At 37.3% G+C, this 20918-nt stretch overlaps 1 protein-coding gene across 7 annotated transcripts in view; it reads right to left on the bottom strand.

Moving 5' to 3' along the window:
- TCF12 (transcription factor 12) overlaps positions 1–20918 on the bottom strand; it is a 386235-nt gene that overhangs the window by 351317 nt on the left and 14000 nt on the right. The window lies entirely within an intron of this gene.

A 20918-nucleotide genomic window follows, 5' to 3' on the forward strand; every position in this document is an offset into this window, starting at 1 on the left:
AAGAGTAAGCTGAAGAATGTCCTGCTCCATTCTACATCAGGCTGCCTGCAGATATAGACACTTTCCTCTGCTGTCTTATTGCCAGTTACACTAAACACAACATATGACAAGAGTTTATTAATACTGTACTGTAGTCAACATCCATGCAAGCATATACAATGGCTCCCATGCAGAAAAAGATTCCATCAAGCCAAAAGACAGCAGTGATTCCATTAGTGATAGTGAAAGTCATCCTACACAAAAACCCTCCTCTCTCTTGTCTCTCTCACATGAGCCACAAAGGTTTTCAAAGGTAAATACAGGTTAATCTGTTTACTTTTCTTTATATTTTATATTTTCTTTATTATTTTGCATTATATTACAGTACTGTAATAATTTTTATATGAGGATTTTTTGGTTGTGTAATGAATCCATTATTTCTTACTGGGAAATTCACTGATACACAAGTGCTTTCGATTACAAGCATGTTTCTGAAATGAATTATGCTCACAAACCAAGGTTTTACTATACGTGACTTCACGACATATCACAGGGGTACCCGGGTGGCTCAGGCAGTTAAGCGCCCCACTCTTGGTTTTGGCTCAGGTTACTATTTCACCATTCATGAGTTAGGGCCCCACGACGGACTTTGTACTGACAGTGCAGAGCCTGCTTGGGATTCTCTTTCTCCCTCTTTGTCCTTCCCCTGCTCACTCCCTCTCTGTCTCAAAATAAATACACTTGAAATGAATTTCAATCCATACCTCATACCATACCTATTAAAAAGTTAAATCAAAACGGGCTCCTGGGTGGCTCAGTCAGTTGAGTGTCTGACTCTTGATCTCAACTCAGGTCATGATCTCACGGTTCATGAGATCGAGGCCCACATTGGGCTAAAGAGCCTACTTGGGATTCTCTCTCTCCCTCTGCCCCTCCCTTCCTCTCTCTCTCTCTACTCCTCCCCCCACAAAATAAACGTTTTTTAAAAAAGGGATCATAGCTCTATATGTAAAACCAAATTTTAGAAGTTGCAGAAGTAATATAAAACTTTCGTGACCTTTGGTTTGAGTAAGTTATTTAAACAATACCAGAAGTACAAGCCATAAAAGAATAACTTGATCAACTGAACTTAATCAAAAATACTTTTGTTCTTCAAACCATGCTCTTAAGAGAATGAAATGAGCACCCACAGAGTGAGCAAAAAAAAATGTAAATTACATCTCAAAAGGACTTGTACCCAAATTATGTAAAGAAAGAAATCTCAAAACTCAGTAATAAGAAAACCTAATTCGTTCTGAACAAATTAGGTGTGAATAGGTGTGAACCAATATTTCACAAGATAAAAGATGGCAACTAAGCACATGCAAGCAAAGATGCTCAACATCATTAGTAATTAGGAAAATGCAAAAGAAAATCACAATAAGAGATCATTACACATCTATGAGAATGGCAAAAATAAAAAACAATGACCTTACCAAGTGTCGGCAAAGATACAGAGGAACTGGAACTCTCATACACTCCAAGTAGAAATGTAAAAGTATACAACCACTGTGGAAAAAAGGTCTGGCAGTGTCTTAAGAAGTTAATTATGTACAGATAACTATCATATGAATGTCCACACAAATACTTCTGTTAAGAATGGTCATTAACAGTCTTATGTATAATACTCAAATTTTGGAAATAACCCAAATATCCATCAAATGAAAAAGGGATAAACAGTATGTGGTACAGGGATCACCATTTCAGCAAAACAAACAAACAAACAAATGATATATGAATAAATCTCAAAATAATAATGCTGAGAGAAGCTAGACAAAAGAAGACATTCTGTGCAATTTTACTTATTTAAAAACTCTAGAAAATGCTAACTAATCTATTATGACAAAAAAATACATCAGTAGTTACCTCGGTGTGGAGCGTGAAGTAGGGAGAAAGGATTTACAAATAGGCAGGAAAAAACTTTTGAGAGTAATGTATATGTATGCTCAGTGTCTGGATTGTAGTGATGGTTTCATATTAAATTTTACACTTTAAATAGGTTCTATTTATTGTAAATAGCTTACAGAAATTTAAATAGTCACATGTTGCTAGTGGCTGCTATACTGAATGGTACAGGCCTAATGTAAAGCACATCTAGAGCCTTTTCCTGTCTTCCCCACTCACCATGCCTTCACCTAGCATGTTAACAAATCATGCAACAACTCTATGGACAGAAGTAGCTGTTTTAGTGTCTGTAGGTCTATGACACTTTAATCACTGCTGTTAAAGCACTTTCCAGATTGTACTGTTATTTATCTGTTCACATGACTGTCTTCCCCAACAAATCAGAAGTTCTTCTAGAACAAAGGTCATACCCATGTCACTTTTATATCACAGACACCAAGCACAGAGCCTGGCACAGGTAAACGTTGAATAAATACTTGTCAAAGCATATAGTTCAAGTGTTTTATGTAAGTTTTTTGTAAACTAATCTTTTAACATTGTTTTCTGTACCAAGAAAGACTATGACAATTAGGTATGCATATGTAATAAGTAAACTGTTAAATCATCTTTGCTAAAGAAAACACTTTTAATTGATATGAGTTTCAAGACTTTGTTGTTGTTGTTGTTACACACTGGGTTTTACATCTGTAATTTTTCCTCAATAAAATTACTGAATCCTGGGGCACCTGGGTGGCTCAGTCGGTTGGGCGTCCGACTTCAGCTCCGGTCATGATCTTGCAGTTCATGAGTTCAAGCCCCGTGCTGGGCTTTGAGCTGACAGTTCAAAGCCTGGAGCGTGCTTTAGATTCTTTGTCTCCTCTCTCTCTACCCCTCCCCAACTCATGCTCTGTCTCTCTCTCTCTCTCAAAAATAAATAAAAATGTAAAAAAAAATTTTTTAATTAAAAAGTCACTGAATTCCTAATACATGAAATATTCTATGTACTTTAAATAAATTATAGAAACAAAGGACATCACATTCTAATGAAATAACTGAAGAGTGGATTCTGATGTTTTTTGGTGGATACTTCTTAAAAATTACTGAGATAACAAAACTGTGTATTAATAAATATTCATAATACTAACAAATGTAGTAATATACAAATTATGTTCACTAGCATACAGAGTAATGCAGCAATCGAGATAAATAGCCCAGAACACGTAAAAAACAGAGATATCTAAAATAACTTCAAGGATTTCAACTATATTTTTAAGTATTTAAAAACCATTTTTGTGGGGCGCCTGGGTGGCTCAGTCGGGTAAGCATCCAACTCTTGATTTTGGCTCAGGTCATGATCTCACAGTCATGCGATCGAGCCCCGTGCTGGGCATGGAACCTGCTTTAGATTCTCTCTCCCTCTCTCTTTCGGCCCCTCCCCCCCTTTCCCTTCTGTCCTTTCAAATAAAAAAACCGTTTTACATTTTAAGAGGGCTATGAAAATGACCTTTTCTGGAAGTCATGAAATTGAACATTTTCTCTCATAGTAACCAACAAAATCTGGCTTGAATTAAGAGAAATCAGCAGAAAAAATCAGTTAATTTAAAGATAATCTGTATCTGGGTGTTGTCCATTTCACAGATTATGATTTCTGAGGGAAACAGAATGGGACTTTTCTGGTCTTTACCAAGGAACCGTATAAACATTCTCTTCCCTCTAATGATATACAGAAAGATGAGTGCAAGTAGAATATGTAGACAAGTGAGCAGGTAGTAACACTTAGAATGATGGAACATGCTGATATTCTTTAGAGGCCTTAAAGACTGCTATTACTTCTATAGTTTTGGCTATGGCCTCTGAGCTGATTCCATCATAAACTTTAATCCTCAGCTTCATTCTAAGATGATTACACACTGAAAACAATGTTTTATCTTCCTCAACCTACATAAATGTCACTTGTATTTACTACTCTACTGGTATAAACAGTCTAAACAGTCTCTTCTGGAGTCAAGGGATTTTTTTTAAAAAAGCTGTCATAGAGATTGCCCTGAAGCCCAGAAATTCTCATATATTAGCCTAAATTCTTCAAAGAAAGAAAGAAAACTTCTCCCTGGATATGAATTCCTATGTTTTGAGTTACAAAAACTTTTTCAGGTCACGGGGCGCCTGGGTGGCGCAGTCGGTTGAGCGTCCGACTTCAGCCAGGTCACGATCTCGCGGTCTGTGAGTTCGAGCCCCGCATCAGGCTCTGGGCTGATGGCTCGGAGCCTGGAGCCTGTTTCCGATTCTGTGTCTCCCTCTCTCTCTGCCCCTCCCCCGTTCATGCTCTGCCTCTCTCTGTCCCAAAAATAAATAAACTTTGAAAAAAAAATTATTAAAAAAAAAAAAAAAAAAAACTTTGTCAGGTCACTATGACACCAGGGCAACATTATACAGGCCTTTACATAGAGATCCAGAGGATGAACTTTAGCAATAAACAATACTTCAAACTCTATATTGCTTTGTCACTTAAAAAGCAGTTCCACATACATGATCTTGTAAAAGCTTAAAGAAATCCTTATGAACTGGGTTTATTCACTACCATAGTGATAAATAAATCACAAAAAATAAAAATTGTGACATCATCTTGGATGGTCCACTTACCTCATAGTAGTAACTCATTTAAGAAGAGATCCTATCAACTCCACATAGGCATGCTCTCACTTCTATCCTCACTCAGCTCTGCTCCATGCAAAGTTGTCATTTAAGCTACACACCACACACGTCCAGGGGTATCACTCACGATACAGTGTAATACATAACCAGATATATGTGGTTGTGGCTGTCCTAGCTTAATGAACACTACCCTCATTCAAGAACACCATCTCCACTCTGTTACACATTTTGTGTCAGCCACATAACCTTCTAATTTCAGCAATAATGTAGTAACTGGAACTGAATTTAACTTCCCACTACAAACAATTAGAAAACTGGAAAATACATGTCAAATGACTGCTTTCAGACACTGGAAAACAAATAGGGTAAGACTGCGATCCCTGAGAAAAGAGAAACAATCAGGAACTCTACCATCATTCTACTTTCCTGCCTAGACATAATTTGTGTATCCCTGTGCAGGGAAGGATCTCAAGCAAAATGGAGGGTATCAATGACTTGAGGGGACAGAGATTAGAGTTCTGGAAAACAAGAGCAACTAGAATTTGTGGGGTGGAGATCCAGAGGAAGGAACTACACAGAGAAAGATTTCCAGAAATTTGCACGGAGTCCCCTTGAGTATGTTACTAACAAGTTATCACACAACCATATGGCACAACTCCACAAAGGCAGGCAAAAAATGACTCAAGGGTTGTTAAATTCAACAATTCCCAGAACTCACCCAGGACTGGGTGATGTTTTAAGTTGGAAGTAGAGTGGAGCAGGAACATCAAAAATTTAAGGCATTCAGTAAAGATATCAGTTTATGACTTCTTAACGGTAAAATACTCCTACCATAAAAGATACTCTAGATCCACTATAATAAAACTTAAAAATAAGACTTGAAGGGATTGAGTTGATCTCCAGTAACTTAATTTCCTGTCATAACAAAAGTTTACATTCTTTAAAAGAAGACAACAAAATCCACATACTCAACAATATAAGATTCATGGTATCTAGATTCTAATTGTAATTTATATGACATGCGCAAGATAATATGATCCATAACCAGAAGAAAACTCTGTCAATAGAAATAGGCCTAGAATAGGGGCGCCTGGGTGGCGCAGTCGGCTAAGCGTCCGACTTCAGCCAGGTCACGATCTCGCGGTCCGTGAGTTCGAGCCCCGCGTCAGGCTCTGGGCTGATGGCTCAGAGCCTGGGGCCTGTTTCCGATTCTGTGTCTCCCTCTCTCTCTGCCCCTCCCCCGTTCATGCTCTGTCTCTGTCCCAAAAATAAATAAACATTGAAAAAAAAATTTTTTTTTAAAGAAATAGGCCTAGAATAAAGAGGTAAGGGTATTAACAAACACAGAATTGAAAACAGAGTAAGAATAGCAACATCAAGAAGACAGAGATGCAAAACCAAAACAAAAAAAGCAGCAGGGGCTTCTAGAAATAAAACAGAGTATCTGAAATGAAAATTTACTGAATAGAACAAACAACAGATTAGAGACTACAAAAGACAAGTAGTTTGAAAACACAATAGAAACTATTAAAACTGAACTGTAAAGAGAAAAGAAGACTGAAACAAATTTCATGTAACCTCAGTAATTTGTGAGATATCAATAAAATTAACCTATGTGTAACTGGAATTCCAGAAATAAAAATATTTGAAGATCTATATATAATGGTCAAAATGTTTTCAAATTTGATGAAACACTATAAACATACATATCAAACAAACATACACACATAGAAACCTCATAATCAAATTACTGAAGACTTATTCCAGACTTATCATGGGAATGAGAGCCAAAAAAAACAATGGAGAGACATCTTTATATTGTCAAAAGAAAAAAGTCAATCCAGAATTCCAAAGCCAGCAAAAATATCCCTTAAAAGTAAAGGCAGGATAACTTTTCAAACTAGCAACAATGAACAGAATTCACTACCCAGAGTCCCATACTGTAGGAAATTTAAAGGAAATTCTTCTGGCAAAAGGAGAATGATAAACGATAGAAACTTGGATATACACAAATGAATGAAGAATGATAGAAATGAAAAATATAAAAATAAATATAAACTCTCTCTTTAGACTGACTATAACAAGAGAAAAGACAAAACTACCAATATCAAGAGGTAAAGATAAAACATGAGTACACATCCTATAAACAATAAAAGGATAATGGAATGTTACGAATAATTTTAGGGCAATAAACTCATTAACAAATGAAATGGATAAATTCCTTGAAAGACACAAATTACAAAACTTGATTCAAGAAGAAACAGAAAACCTGAATCACCTTAACAACTAAAGAAATTTAATTCAAAATTTAAAACCTTCTTACAAAGAAAATACTAGGCCTAGAAGGTCTCACTGGTGAATTCTGTTATGCACCTAAGGAAGATATAACACCACTTCTACACAAAACTCTCAGAAAACAGAAGAGGGGAAAGGGAACACTTCATAATTCATTTGACGAGACCAACAGACTCTGACACCAAAACCAAGACAAAGACATCACCAAAAAAAAAAAAAAAAAAGACAAAAACTACACACCAATATTCATCATGAATACGGGTACAAAAACCCTTGACATGGGGCACCTGGGTGGCTCAGTCGGTTAAGCGTCCGACTTCAGCTCAGGTCATGATCTCACGGTCTGTGAGTTCAAGCCCCACGTCGGGCTCTGGGCTGACGGCTCAGAGCCTGGAGCCTGCTTCCGATTCTGTGTCTCCCTCTCTCTCTGCCCCTCCCCCGTTCATGCTCTGTCTCCCTCTGTCTCAAAAATAAAACGTTAAAAAAAATAAAAATAAAAACCCTTGACAAAATATTAACAAATTTAGTAATATAAAAATAATACATCAGGGTGCCTGGTGGCTCAAGTGGTTAAGTGTCCAACTTTTTTTTTTTTTTTGAGAGAGAGCATGCACAAGTTGGGGAGAAACAAAGAGGGGGAGAGAATCTTAAGCAGGCTCCATGCTCTGCACGGAGCCCAATGCAGGGCTCAATTCCATGACCCTGGGATCATGACCTGAGCTGAAATCAAGAGTCAGACACTCTGGTGCCTGAGCCACCAAGGCACCCCACATCCAACTCTTGACCTCAGCTGAGGTCATGATCTCCTGGTTTGTGAGTTTGAGCCCCAGGTTGGGTGCAGAGCCTACTTGGAATTCTCAATCTCTACCCTTCTCTCTGCCCTTCCCCTGTTCTCTCTCTCTCAAAATAAATAAACTTTATAAATAAACAAACAAACAATCATCATGACCAAGAAAAATTTTGTTCCAGGGACATAAATTTGGTTTACCATCAAAAGTCAATGTTATTCACTATATGAACAGAACAAAGGAAGAAATCAATCTCATGATCTCAATGGATTTAGAAAAAAAAATCTGACAAAATTTCAATCCACTTGTGATAAAAAAAAAAAAAAAAAAAACATTCAGCAAACCAGGATTAGAAGGGTATTTCCTCAACCTGGTAAAGGGCATCTATAGAAAATCCACACTTTAAATAATACTTAATGGTAAAAAACTGAATGCTTTTCCCCTAAAAATGAGAACAAGACAAAGATATCCATTCCCACCACTTCTATTTAACATTATATATTTACTATAATTGCTGGTATCCTAAATCAATTAAAGAAATAAAAGATACACAGATTAGAATGAAAAAAACTGTACCAGTCTTCATTTGAAGACATTGATTATACACATAGCAAATCCTAAGTACCCATTTTTAAAAAGTTATTATACTTGTAAGTCTATTTAACTTAGTAAGGTTACAGGATATAAGTTAATATATAAAAATCAACTTTGGGGCACGTGGGTGGCTTAGATGGTTAAGCACTGGATTCGATTTTGGCTCAGATCATGATCTCACAGTCTGTGAGTTCAAGCCCTGCATCAGGCTCTGTGCTGACAGTGTGGAGCCTGCTTGGGATTTTCTCTCTGCCCCTCCCCAACTCACATGTACTTTCTCTCTCTCTCTCACTCTCTCAAAATAAATAAACTTTAAAAATAAGATTTAAAGGGGCGCCTGGGTGGCGCAGTCGGTTAGGTGTCCGACTTCAGCCAGGTCACGATCTTGTGGTCTGTGAGTTCAAGCCCCGCGTCGGGCTCTGGGCTGATGGCTCAGAGCCTGGAGCCTGTTTCTGATTCTGTGTCTCCCTCTCTCTCTGCCCTTCCCCCGTTCATGCTCTGTCTCTCTCTGTCCCAAAAATAAAATAAACGCTGAAAAAAAAAATTTTTTAAAAATAAGATTTAAAAAATCAACTTCATGTCTACATGCCAGCTACAATTTATATTATAAAGCGGCAGTGATCAAAACAGTATGGTACTGGCACAAAACACACACACACACACACACACACACACACACACACACACACACACAGATCAATGGAACAGAACAGAAAACCCAGCAATGAACCCACAAGTATAAGGTCAATTAATCTTCAACAAAGTCCAAAATATCCAATGGAAAAAAGTCTCTTCAACGTATAGTATTGGGAAAACTGGACAACTGCATACAAAAGAAGGAAAGTGACCACTTTCTTACACCACACACAAAAATACATTCAAAATGGAGGAAAGACCTAAATGTGAGATTTGTAAACAGAAAAATCCTACAAGAGAACACAGGCAGTAAGTAAGCTCTTGGACATCAGCTGTAGCAACTTCTTTCTGCATGAGTCTCCTGAGACAAGAAAAACAAAAGCAAAAATAAACTATTTGGACATCATCAAAAGAAAAAGTTTCTGCACAGTGAAGGAAATAATCAACAAAACTAAAAGGCAACTTGTGAATGGGAGAAGATACTTGCAAATGGCATATCTGAAAAACAGTATCCAAACTCTATAAAGAATTTATAAAACCCATCACCTAAAAACCAAATCATCCAATTAAAAAATGGGCAAAAGACATAAAGACATTTTTTCAAAGACATACAAATGATCAACAGACACATGAAAAGATGCTCAACATCAATGATCATCCAAATCAAAACTACAATAAGATATCACCTCACAATTGTCAAAATAGCTAAAATCAACAACACAAGAAACAACAGATGTTGGAGAGGATGTGGAGAAAGGGGAACTACTGGTGGGAATGCAAACTGGTGTAGCCACTCTGGAAAACTGTATGAGGAGTTCTCAGAAAGTTAAAAATAGAAGTAGCCTATGATCCAGCAATTGCAAAATTGAGTGGGTAAAATAGGTGATGGGGATTAAGGAGTGCACTTGTTGTAATGAGCATCAGGTGTTGTATAGAAGTGCTGAATCAATATATTGTACACTTGAAACTCATATTACACTGTATGTTAACTACATGGAATTTTAAAAAAACTTTAAAAAAATCAATACCATGTCTATCAGAATTAAAGAATATGAGGGGTGCCTGGGTGGCTCAGTTGGTTAAGCGTATGACTCTTGATTTCAGCTCGGGTCATGATCTCATGGTTTGTGAGTTCAAGCCCCACATCAGGCTCTGTGCTTACAGTGTGGAGCCTGCTTAGGATTCTCTCTCTCTCTCTCTCTCTCTCTCTCTCTCTCTCTCTCTCTCTCTGTCCCTCTCGTACTTGTGCTCTCTCTGATTAAATGAATAAACTTTAAAAAAAAAAAAACACAAGAATATGAAACACTTAGAATGAATTTAATAGAATATAGACAAGACCTCTACACTGAAACTGCTAAACACTGTCAAGGAAAATTTATGGCAGATCTAAATGAGAAGATAAACCATGTTCACATATTGGAAGACTCAATATTGTTAAGATGTCAACAATCCCCAACTGAAGCATATAGCATCATCTGCATTCCAACCAAAACCTCAGTAGGCTTTGTTTATAAAATTCAACAAGCTGATTAAAATTTGTATGAAAATGTAAAGAATCCAGAACAGTCATACACACATACTTACACCAGATTAAACCATTCACTAGTCTTAGAACACACTGCCCATTTTCTACTTGAGACATTGCTTATGTGATGTCCTTATTCTATAAAGTCTTTTCCCCAATTTCCAGGCCCTAAGACAATCTTTCCCTAAAATTCCATCTCTTCCACAGTTGCCCTTAATATATAAAATAGAAGATTTAATCCCTTCCTCTGAACAACTCTATTTTACAGGTTTTATCATATTCACTTACTTCCCACACTATTTGGCAGTTAATGTAACTCAGTAAATAGTGTCTGCTGAATTTAATATGACCTACTAACTTCACTGTCCCCAAGGTAGGAAAGCTCACAAAACAGACAATATTGTAATACTTTGTCCACAAAAAATTAATGCCAGAAATACTGCCAATCTCTCTTCTCTGAATCCCCCAGCAAGGAGAATTTCTAAAGAAGGCAAGAGAATATTTATTTCTTACATCCAGGCTTACCAAAATACAGAAAAATAAACAAAAAAATGAAGCCATCAAGTGATTTATTTTTGAATTCTCTTTCCTTAGAAGCATGGTAATATAACCTCAACATTTAAAGCAATTACAAGGTAAGAGATCTAATGCACAATTATTTCTTTGGATAAGTATTATCCTGCTCTCAACTGAAAATAAAGCTGACAAACCCATTTCTAGACCTTGTGAGACTTAATCACTTAATTTTGTTTTCCAGTCTATATAGTTTAGAGATGTATTTACAAAACGTTTCCACAGTACTCACCCCTGCAAGAGACAAGACAGGCTTCAGTTTAACTCTGTTATAGTGTGACCCCATGAAAAAAGCAAATCCTTATAGCACAACATAATATAGCTCAAAAAGTGAAGTTTTGTTTTGAATACACCACTAAATGAACTTTCAAGTTTCATACACATAACATACATGTGTGTTATATATAAAGTAATGGCTCATGATCTTCAGAAAAAATAAGTGAGAACTAAAACCTCATATTCAGCAAAGCTACTTTGGTTGCTTAAGAATTAAGCAGCAACTTGTTAAAAATTCAGATTCCTAGGGTCTACCAGAGATCTGTGCAATATGAATATCCAGGGTTAGTGGTCCTGGAATAAGTATTTGTTAAAAGTTCCCCAGGTGGTGCTAATCACTGTTGAGTTTGGGATCAGGAAGGAGACAATGCCTCCATTAAATACATTACAACAATGATGATTTCACCAATTTTGACATTAAAGAACTATGATATTTGATAGCAGGACATTAGACAACTATCCATGACACTAGTTTTTGTCTTGTTTTTTTTTTTTTTTAACAATCTGAATAAATAGCTACTGCTGAATAACTGCATCAATCAGCTTTGAAACCTGATTCTGCCTTTTAGTAAATGTGTTACTCAACCAGAAGCCTGTTTCCTCATCTGCAAAAACAGGAGTAAAATAATCTGCCTCAGAGTTATTATGAAGATTGTTAAGTAGCTCATGTAAAAATGAGTCCTGTGCACAGTGCCTATACATAAGGAACTAATATCTTACCAAATGCTTTCCATTATAATAAAATTCATTCGTTTGTTTTCTAAAGGGGAGAACAATTATTAAGTGGATAAAACTGAAATCTTAAGACTGCCAACAAATGCTAATGCTTTGGGGCTTTTCAGTTTCATTATGTCATATGTACTATATAATTATGTCACTTTCTTTTTTTTTTATTTATTTTTTAACGTTTATTTATTTTTTAGACAGAGAGAGACAGAGCATGAATGGGGGAGGGTCAGAGAGAGGGAGACACAGAATCTGAAACAGGCTCCAGGCTCTGAGCTGTCAGCACAGAGCCCGACACGGGGCTCAAACTCACGGACCGCGAGATCATGACCTGAGTTGAAGTCGGCCGCTTAACCAACTGAGCCACCCAGGCACCCCTATGTCACTTTCTATAATAGGTCAAATCATTATACATATCTTAGGAAATCAAGTGTTCTCATAAAATCAGTATGAGCTCAAGAATGCCCTTTATATAGTGATTCCCAACCTTCCCTGTCATAAGTAAAAAGGTTAAGTTGCAGAACTATTGTTCCCTGTGTAAAAACCAAAGCTACACATCATTTTGCAAATGCATGAAAAACTTTGAGAAGAAACTGAACGGTATTAATCTCTGCCAAGGGAGTGGAAATGGGGAATAAGAAGGAATGACTAGGAGAATTTTTGGTTTTCACCATATACCTTTCTATGCTATTTAGATTTTCCTTTTATTTCTACAATTTTTCAAAAGTAGTTTATTTTTTTAATATATGAAATTTATTGTCAGATTGGTTTCCATACGACACCCAGTGCTCATCCCAAAAGATGCCCTCTTCAATATCCATCACCCACCCTCCACTCCCTCCCACCCCCCATCAACCCTCAGTTTGTTCTCAGTTTTTAACAGTCTCTTATGCTTTGGCTCTCTCCCACTCTAACCTCTTTTTTTTTCAAAAGTAGTTTAAAACAAAAATATTTTCAGTCACTTACATACAGGCTCTCAAAATTAATTTAAAATTCAACACTTTCTTCCCACATGAAAACCACATAAATAGATCTAACATGCTTCCTCTGGAAACAATAATACTTCCATACCTGACCAGATAATTTCATTTAAAAAGACAACAAAAGTCTTTTTAAAAAGAAGAAATTGGATGGGGCACCTGGGTGGCTCAGTAGTTGAGTGTCCGACTTCGGCTCGGGTCATGGTCTCGCGGTTCGTGAGTTTGAGCCCTGCGTCGGGCTCTGTGCTGACGGCTCGGTGCCTGGAGCCTGCTTCAGATTCTGTGTCTCCCTCTCTCTGCCCCTTCCCCACTCATGCTGTCTCTCTCTGTCTCTCAAAAATGAATAAACGTTAAAAAAATAAATTAAAAAAAAGGAAGAAATTGGAGAGTACAAAATCAACCACTTTGTCTTAACAAAATCTGAAGATTCACTTTAGATTTTGCCTGAACATTTTTACATCATTTATTTATACCTAAACCAGTAGAGCCATACCCAAATATTTTTCTTTCTTTTTTTTTTTAAGATTTTATTTTTAAGTAATCTCTGCACTCAATGTGGAATTCGAACTTACAACCTCAACATCAAGAGTCACATGCTCTACTGACTGAGCCAGCCAGGTGACCCATACCAAAATATTTCTGTTTTTGGTCCAGTACCAGAGCAACTTATTCATCTTATGTCAGAGCAATAAACAAATGCTTTTCCAGAATTTCCCAAGACTATTTTCACACTGAAATACAGTGTTTATCATACATTCTTCTAAACCTATACAACAGTTGAAAACTCCAAACTCTCAGGAATATTGGATACTAAGAAAATATTTTCCTACCACAATCCAGTCTAAGGATTATTTTCAATACAAAAGGTTCTAAAAATCAGGTACTCTTTAATCAATGAGATAGTCAATGAAAACAGTTAGATTATTATTAAATGTTAACAAAAGCTCTTTTCTGAACTTTCTTGCTATTCAGCGAACATCTTTACTAAAAAGTGTCATTTATATTTTTGAAATGTGTTTACAAACACAGCTTTGTTTCACAAAATTCAAAAAACAAAGCCTCCATTCAAATCATAAAAATACCAATTATCTCATCTTAGACCCACTGAATAAATGCAAACCTGCTCCTTTCACAAGGAGCAAAGGGGGACTTTGAGAGAAAAATCAACCACAAGTCTGGAAAGGTGGCATCTCAGAAATCTGAAAGTTTTACAAGCGATAAAAATTACTATTTGAAGTAAAAAACCACTCACCAGACTATACAAGAAAACATATTCTACATATCTCAGAGGTAAGCTATAAAAGAACTAAGCCATATTAAGAGTATTCTAGGAGCCAACATCTCAGATAAAGTGACCTTAAATCAGCGAGAAGCTTACACTGGAGAAATTTTGTTCTGAGGTACATTATTAAGATGAGAATGTTTACTATCTTTATCACACAGATCACATCTCCAGGTATCGATACAGCCCTAGATCTCTCCTCATAAAACTCCTTAACCTTCAACTGATGTTTCCCTCAAAAAACTTTTTCCAAATTCTACATACAAGGGTAATAACAATTTAGTTCCAAATTACATCAAAGTGATCAACTCCATTCTTAGTTTAAAAAAAAAAAAAAAAGACAAAAGATACAACTGCCAAAGATACAATGTCTAGATCTGCAAGCTAACATCAAAACACGAAGACAATATTTTCCTACAGTTGACAAAAGCAGCAGTAGTTCCAAAATCTCCAAATGACAATGATTTAGAAACATTTAGGTGGTGGTTCACCTTTCTATCACAAATTAGGGTGAATGGACTCCATTCCACTAAATAAAATCATCTTTTTCTGCTCTTACCGATGTTTCCCCACAACTACTGTAATGCTAGATCATATAACCTCACTTCCATGGTTCAACCCAACTGGCAAAACTCAGGGTTGTTTTAGGAAAACATCACTTCTAAGGTTTCGGCTATCTACTGGTTTACGGACTGTGGTAAAATTGGTTCCTATAGCCCTCATAAAACAGATCTCCTCTACCAGATTAATCCTAGCATCAGACAAGTAATTCTCCCCACAAGCTGACATTACTAAAGAAAAAAGTGAGACATACCTTGTGAAAAGAAAGCACTAAGAAACTATCACTTCTCTGCTTTTCAGAGCAAGGGTTGGCTATGGTTGGGCAGAGGCAGACATATTCACATACAATTTCAATGGCTTTACCACTTGGGACACTTCCTGCTCGTCCTTGATATTTAAATGTGGAGTCCTGGATGGGCTAAGATCTCTTCAGAAGAAATAAGAGAACAGGTGATGGGGCGCCTGGGTGGCGCAGTCAGTTAAGCGTCCGACTTCAGCCAGGTCACGATCTCGCAGTCCGTGAGTTCGAGCCCCGCGTCAGGCTCTGGGCTGATGGCTCAGAGCCTGGAGCCTGTTTCCGATTCTGTGGCTCCCTCTCTCTCTCTCTGCCCCTCCCCCGTTCATGCTCTGTCTCTCTCTGTCCCAAAAAATAAATAAACATTGAAAAAAAAAATTAAAAAAAAAAAAAGAAATAAGAGAACTGGTGAAACGTACTAATAAATAAACACCCCAGATCTCCACTCAACTAAGCCACACAAGTTCATGGCTTCCTTAAAATCTCACCTTGTAGCTGATGCTAGAAAAGAAAAATGCAATTTAGGAAACTTAATCTAGGAAATTTAACTTAGGGAATTTAACCTTTCTTTCCATCAACCTATCACACATCTCCAAATCTAAAAACAGTCAATCAACCACCAGGTGTTTAGTGACCTCAAAGTAAGGTACTTCGCAGAAATACAAATGTAAAACACTATCTCTGACTTACATATAATTTTTTTTAAAGGAGAGTATTCTAAGGAATCTTAGGTTAAAAAGAACTGAGGTCACCAAGTTCAACTCCTACAAAGAGAAACCCTATGTTCAGTATTCATCAGAAGCAAGCTTCAGGCTTCTCAAACTATAGGGTTAGTCTCATGAGACTGTCTAGCTACAATAACCAATTGGACTTAAAATCTACTGGCCATAACTTCCATATTAGTCTTAGCTTTGCCTTCAGGAGCAAAAAAAGAAATCCTTTACCATAAAGTCTTTAAAATATCTGGAAGCCACACTTTTACAAAACCGTGACTGGAAATGGCTGGAAAAGATTTCCTAAAGTAAAAAAGGTTCAAATGATAACAAAGAATGGCAAGAAGGTATTCCAGTTTGGGAGAAAAGAACTAAAGGCAAGAGGTCAGATAAGGAGACCAGTGTAACTGAACCATACAATTCAGATTGAGAAGCAGTGAATATAAAACTCGCTAAGGCAAATTCCTATCCTATTATTAAAGAACTTAAACGACAAGGTGAGAATTTGTATTGTTTTTATAGCCAAAAAGGAACAAATCTGACACAAATCACAGGAGGAAAATGTTTTTAAAATATGAGGATTGTGTTATGGACTTGTATCCCCCCAGAACTCATCTACTGAAGCTGGTATTTGGAGGTGAGACCTTGGGGAGGGAATCAGGGTTAGAGGAAGTCATGAGAGTGGGGCTGCTGTGATGAGATGAGTGTCCTTATAAGAAAAGACATCATAGAGTTTTCTCTTCTCCAACCCCCTCTCCACACACACTAAGGAAAGGCTATGTGAGAACACAACAAGAAGGCAGCCATCTGCAACCCAGGAAGAGTCTATATGAGAACCTGACCATGCTGGGCTCAGACTTCCAGCCTCTGGAACTGTTAGAAAATAAACTGTTTATGCCACTCAGTCTGTGGTATTTTGTTACGGCAGCTTAGCAGACTAAGACTGGAAAAGAGAGCAAATGGACACAAGGAGCCCCAGCGAGGAGACTACTGCAAGGTCTAGCAGTGAAGTTTACAGGTCAGAGCTGGCAGCAGGAATGAGGAAGCCATCAATTACCTATGGAAAAAAATAAGTTATTTCACCCAGCCCCAGGGTTCTGAGAAGTTATATTCAGAAACCCTCAATCTCCATTCCCATGTTCTCTCGTTTTGCTGTCTCACCATCTACTCTCACATCACTGCAATTTAATACAGATTTTTCAAGAAAGCATGAGGAATTATTACAATGGGGAATGCAGAGACAGAAAGCCCCAGAACTTTCTTGACTCTAGTTAAGTGACAGTCAAATCATCCTATAACCCAAACCTAGTCATTGTCTTATCCAGAATACTTAATAAATAGCTCCTATGGAGCCCACAAGTCCACAAACCTCCATCAAAACCACCCTAATAGGCCTACCAGCTCTGAGTTCTATAAAGTTTGGATTTGCTGATTTAGAATAAAATAAAGTGAAAAATTCTAAACAACACAATCTTGTAAACACATACATACAAAGAGGGAAAGCCCCAATATTTCCCAATAAAAGGTAAGCCAGGTGTTTTATTTATTTTGTAAAAAAATTTTTTTAATCTTTATTTATTTTTGAGAGAGAGACAGCATGTGAGCAGGGGAAGAGCAGAGAGAGGGAGACACAGAAACCGAAGCAGGCTCCAGGCTCTGATCTGTCAGCACAGAGCCTGAGGTGGGGCTCAAACTCACAAACTGTGAGATCATGACCTGAGCCAAAGTTGGATGCTCAACCAACTGAGCACCCCCAGGTGCCCTGCCATGTGTTTTATATAGCCAGACAAGCACACTAAATGGAAAGGGGCAGTAGTAGGACCTGGGGAAGCCTTCATCTTCCCTAATCATAAACCCCAATCAGTAGCATCATCAGATAGCTAGAGGCCCTGATACCTTGTCATTTATGGGTAAGACAGCCCTTCCTGCTTCAAGCACATGCATATAGCAGATGGAAGTTCCACATGCATCTCCCAACTTCAGCCTTGCACTCTTTTGTCCTCACTCAGGAATATACCAAATCCACTAGATCCCATGCTTTTAAATCTTTAAAATGTTAAACTCTTGGGGCACTTGGGTGGCTCAGTTGGTTGAGCATCCAACTTCGGCTCAGGTCATGATCTCATGGTTTGCGGGTTTGAGCCCCATGTCAGGCTTTGTGCTGATATCACAGAGCCTACTTCTGATTCTCTGTCTCCCTCTCTGTCTCTCCCATGATCATGCTCTCTCTCTCTCAAAAATAAACATTAAAACAACTTTTTAAAAATGGGGTGCCTGGGTAGCCCAGTCGGTTAAGCATCCGACTTGAGATCATATCACGATCTCGTGGTTCGTGGGTTCGAGTCCCACATCAGGCTCTGTACTGACAGCTCAGAGCCTGCTTCAGATTCTGTGTCTCCCACGCTCCCTGCCCCTCCCCCACTCACACTCTGTCCCTCTCTCTCTCTCTCTCTCAAAAATAAATAAACCTTAAAAATTTTTAATTAAAAATAAATAAAGAGAGGCACCTGAGTGGCTCAGTTGGTTAAGCTTCTGACTTTGGCTCAAGTCATGATCTCCCAGTCCATGGGTTCAAGCTCCATGTCGGGCTCTGTGCTGGCAGCTCAGAGCCTGGAACCTGCTTTGGATTCTGTGTCTCCCTCTCTGTCCCTACCCTGCTCATGCCCCTCTCTCTCTCTCCCTCTCTCTCTCTCTCTGAAAAACTAAAAATATGTTCAGATTATTTTGTTCAGATTAGTGCTCATCAAACAAGGCAAAAGCAGAGTATTCCTAAGAACTATTCAGCTGTCACACTTACTTAAGCCTGGGATTAACCTTGTCACTAAAAGAGATCCTCAACAAACATTTAAAACAACTAAGCTGAAAAAAAAGGATTCAGGGATACTAATTTTGAGAGCTCTATGGTTTGGGATGTAATTTAAAATTCTAACAAAGAATGTGTGTAAGAACTTAACTTTCTTGCCTCACTATCACCCATCTAACCAAAGAGAGAAAGAATTCATCTGAAGAATTTAGAAAATTTGAGCATTCACCTGATGTAATCTTCAATAAGTGACTGTCAGAAATGTATGAGTTTTGCATAAATAGTCATTCTCTCCATATATACTTGCAAGCTTAGAATCCCTTCCAGAGTTGCTATGCCACCTGACATAACAGGACAACCAATATCTGTGCAGAACCACAAGTCTCCACATTTTAGAAAGGAAATTCCTTAAAAATTACTTAACCTGATCACTATCACAACCCCTTAAGGCAATATTTTTATTTCCCTCATTTTACACATAAGATAAACAGACTGAGAGAAGTTAACATACTGCCCTAAGATCACAGATCTAGTAAATGATAAAGACAACACTGAACCAAAACTTTGTGACTCCAAACCCCTCCTCTTTCCAATATACAGCAGTGTGTCTCTATTCTCCACCACCTTAAATGTAAACAAACGATCTTACAAAGACCAATGAAAAACAACCAGACTTTACCAGGTACTCTGTCAAATATCTACAGATGCCCTTCAACAAAATGAAAGCCCAGTCTACCTTTAAATAAACGAAAATACAAAATGGACTAATCAGCACCATTCAATACAATAAAAGCACAAGTATCTTCATTTTAATGCATTGAAAGTTCTGTTGCCAAAATTAAATTTAAACAACTTTTATTAAAATCTCTTCTGTATGTTTAATAGCATTTTTAAACTACCCTTGGGATAACTATTTTCCATCTGCTTTTACTTGCCTTTATAACTAAATAAACACTAAATCTTTGAAAAGGGGGAAGTGAAAATACAGAATTCTCCATACTATGAAGCAACCATTCTTTCTTAGACCTCAACTAAATAATAGCTGTTAATATTCCAGTATTTTACAACTATCAAATTCCATCTTTTTCCCAAGGCACAAAGTCTGATGACAGCTGGACAATAAGACCATGCACAAAAAGAATTACACTCTCCTAAAGACATTTCAAGTTGTAGTTTTTTATATATAATATCTTGTAATACCTTAATTTTTTTTATTGTATGAAGGCTTTGATTATTTTGTTTTCTTTTTAATAAAAATAAATTTTGAAGCACTTTCTTTTGGAGAATACATCACACCAGTTAAGTCTCCTGTTACAACAACAAATTTTAAAGATTTCTAGAGATATTAAATTCCCCCTCAAGACAAACCTTGCCCTGTGGAGATTAGTATCAGTGCAGGTGCAACTACAACTCATCAGTTTGCTACTTCTGAGGGGCAATAAGAAACCACAGGCAAATGTGTATCACTGTTGATTTCTCTATTTCCTCTGCAAAATGAAGTTACCAACTTCCTATAAGAATTATGAAGAGAATAGTGTATGAGTAAGTATTTACAAAATACTTCTACCATTAAAAGAGTAGTCTTTTAACAGTAAAACTCCTCCTTCCCTCAGTCATTCATTGGACAAAGTACTACTGCTACACAACTTGTTTAGCAAGCCTCCAGAGCCAAACTCCATCTGTGCTTTGTGACACTACAAGGGAAATTATGTAAATACGAAGGCAAGAGAGACACTGGCTGTATAGCCTGTTCTGAGTTCCTACAGGAAAGCATCTCAAATCCCTGCAAACTTTAAGTGGATTTAATTACTCAATTATTTATTAAAGTTTATTTATTTAATTCAGCTTATTTATTTAAGTATTCATAGTTTCAAGACAGCATCACTGGGAACACTTCAGGGAACAGGTTTGTAAGGTAACCAGAAAAATCCAAATGGCCAACTGACATGCCCCTGACATGATTATCAAAACAGATAATCAACAAACTAGTTTCACTGCTACTTTCGTAGTTTTTATCAATAATACGACTGAGCCAATGACAGGCTCCTGAGGAAAACTTCACACACTCACTAGAATCACAGCTTGTTTTCAGTGGAGATGCCTTTAATGAGTATATTGCAGGAATAAACATTATGCTACTAATCTATGGAAACTTTTAACCAAATAAAAGGAGAGAATAAAGTTACCAAAGACTGGTTTTGTTCATTTGTCCCATACGAAACTGTATTTTAGCTCCTCCTTTTCTTCATGGAAATAACTTGGTAGGCTTCTCTTATTTGTTCCCAGCCAACAGTTAAAACTGGGTATGTCAGGGTTG

This window comes from Prionailurus bengalensis, chromosome B3 (genome assembly GCF_016509475.1).
Source record: "Prionailurus bengalensis isolate Pbe53 chromosome B3, Fcat_Pben_1.1_paternal_pri, whole genome shotgun sequence".
NCBI classification, from domain to species: domain Eukaryota; kingdom Metazoa; phylum Chordata; class Mammalia; order Carnivora; family Felidae; genus Prionailurus; species Prionailurus bengalensis.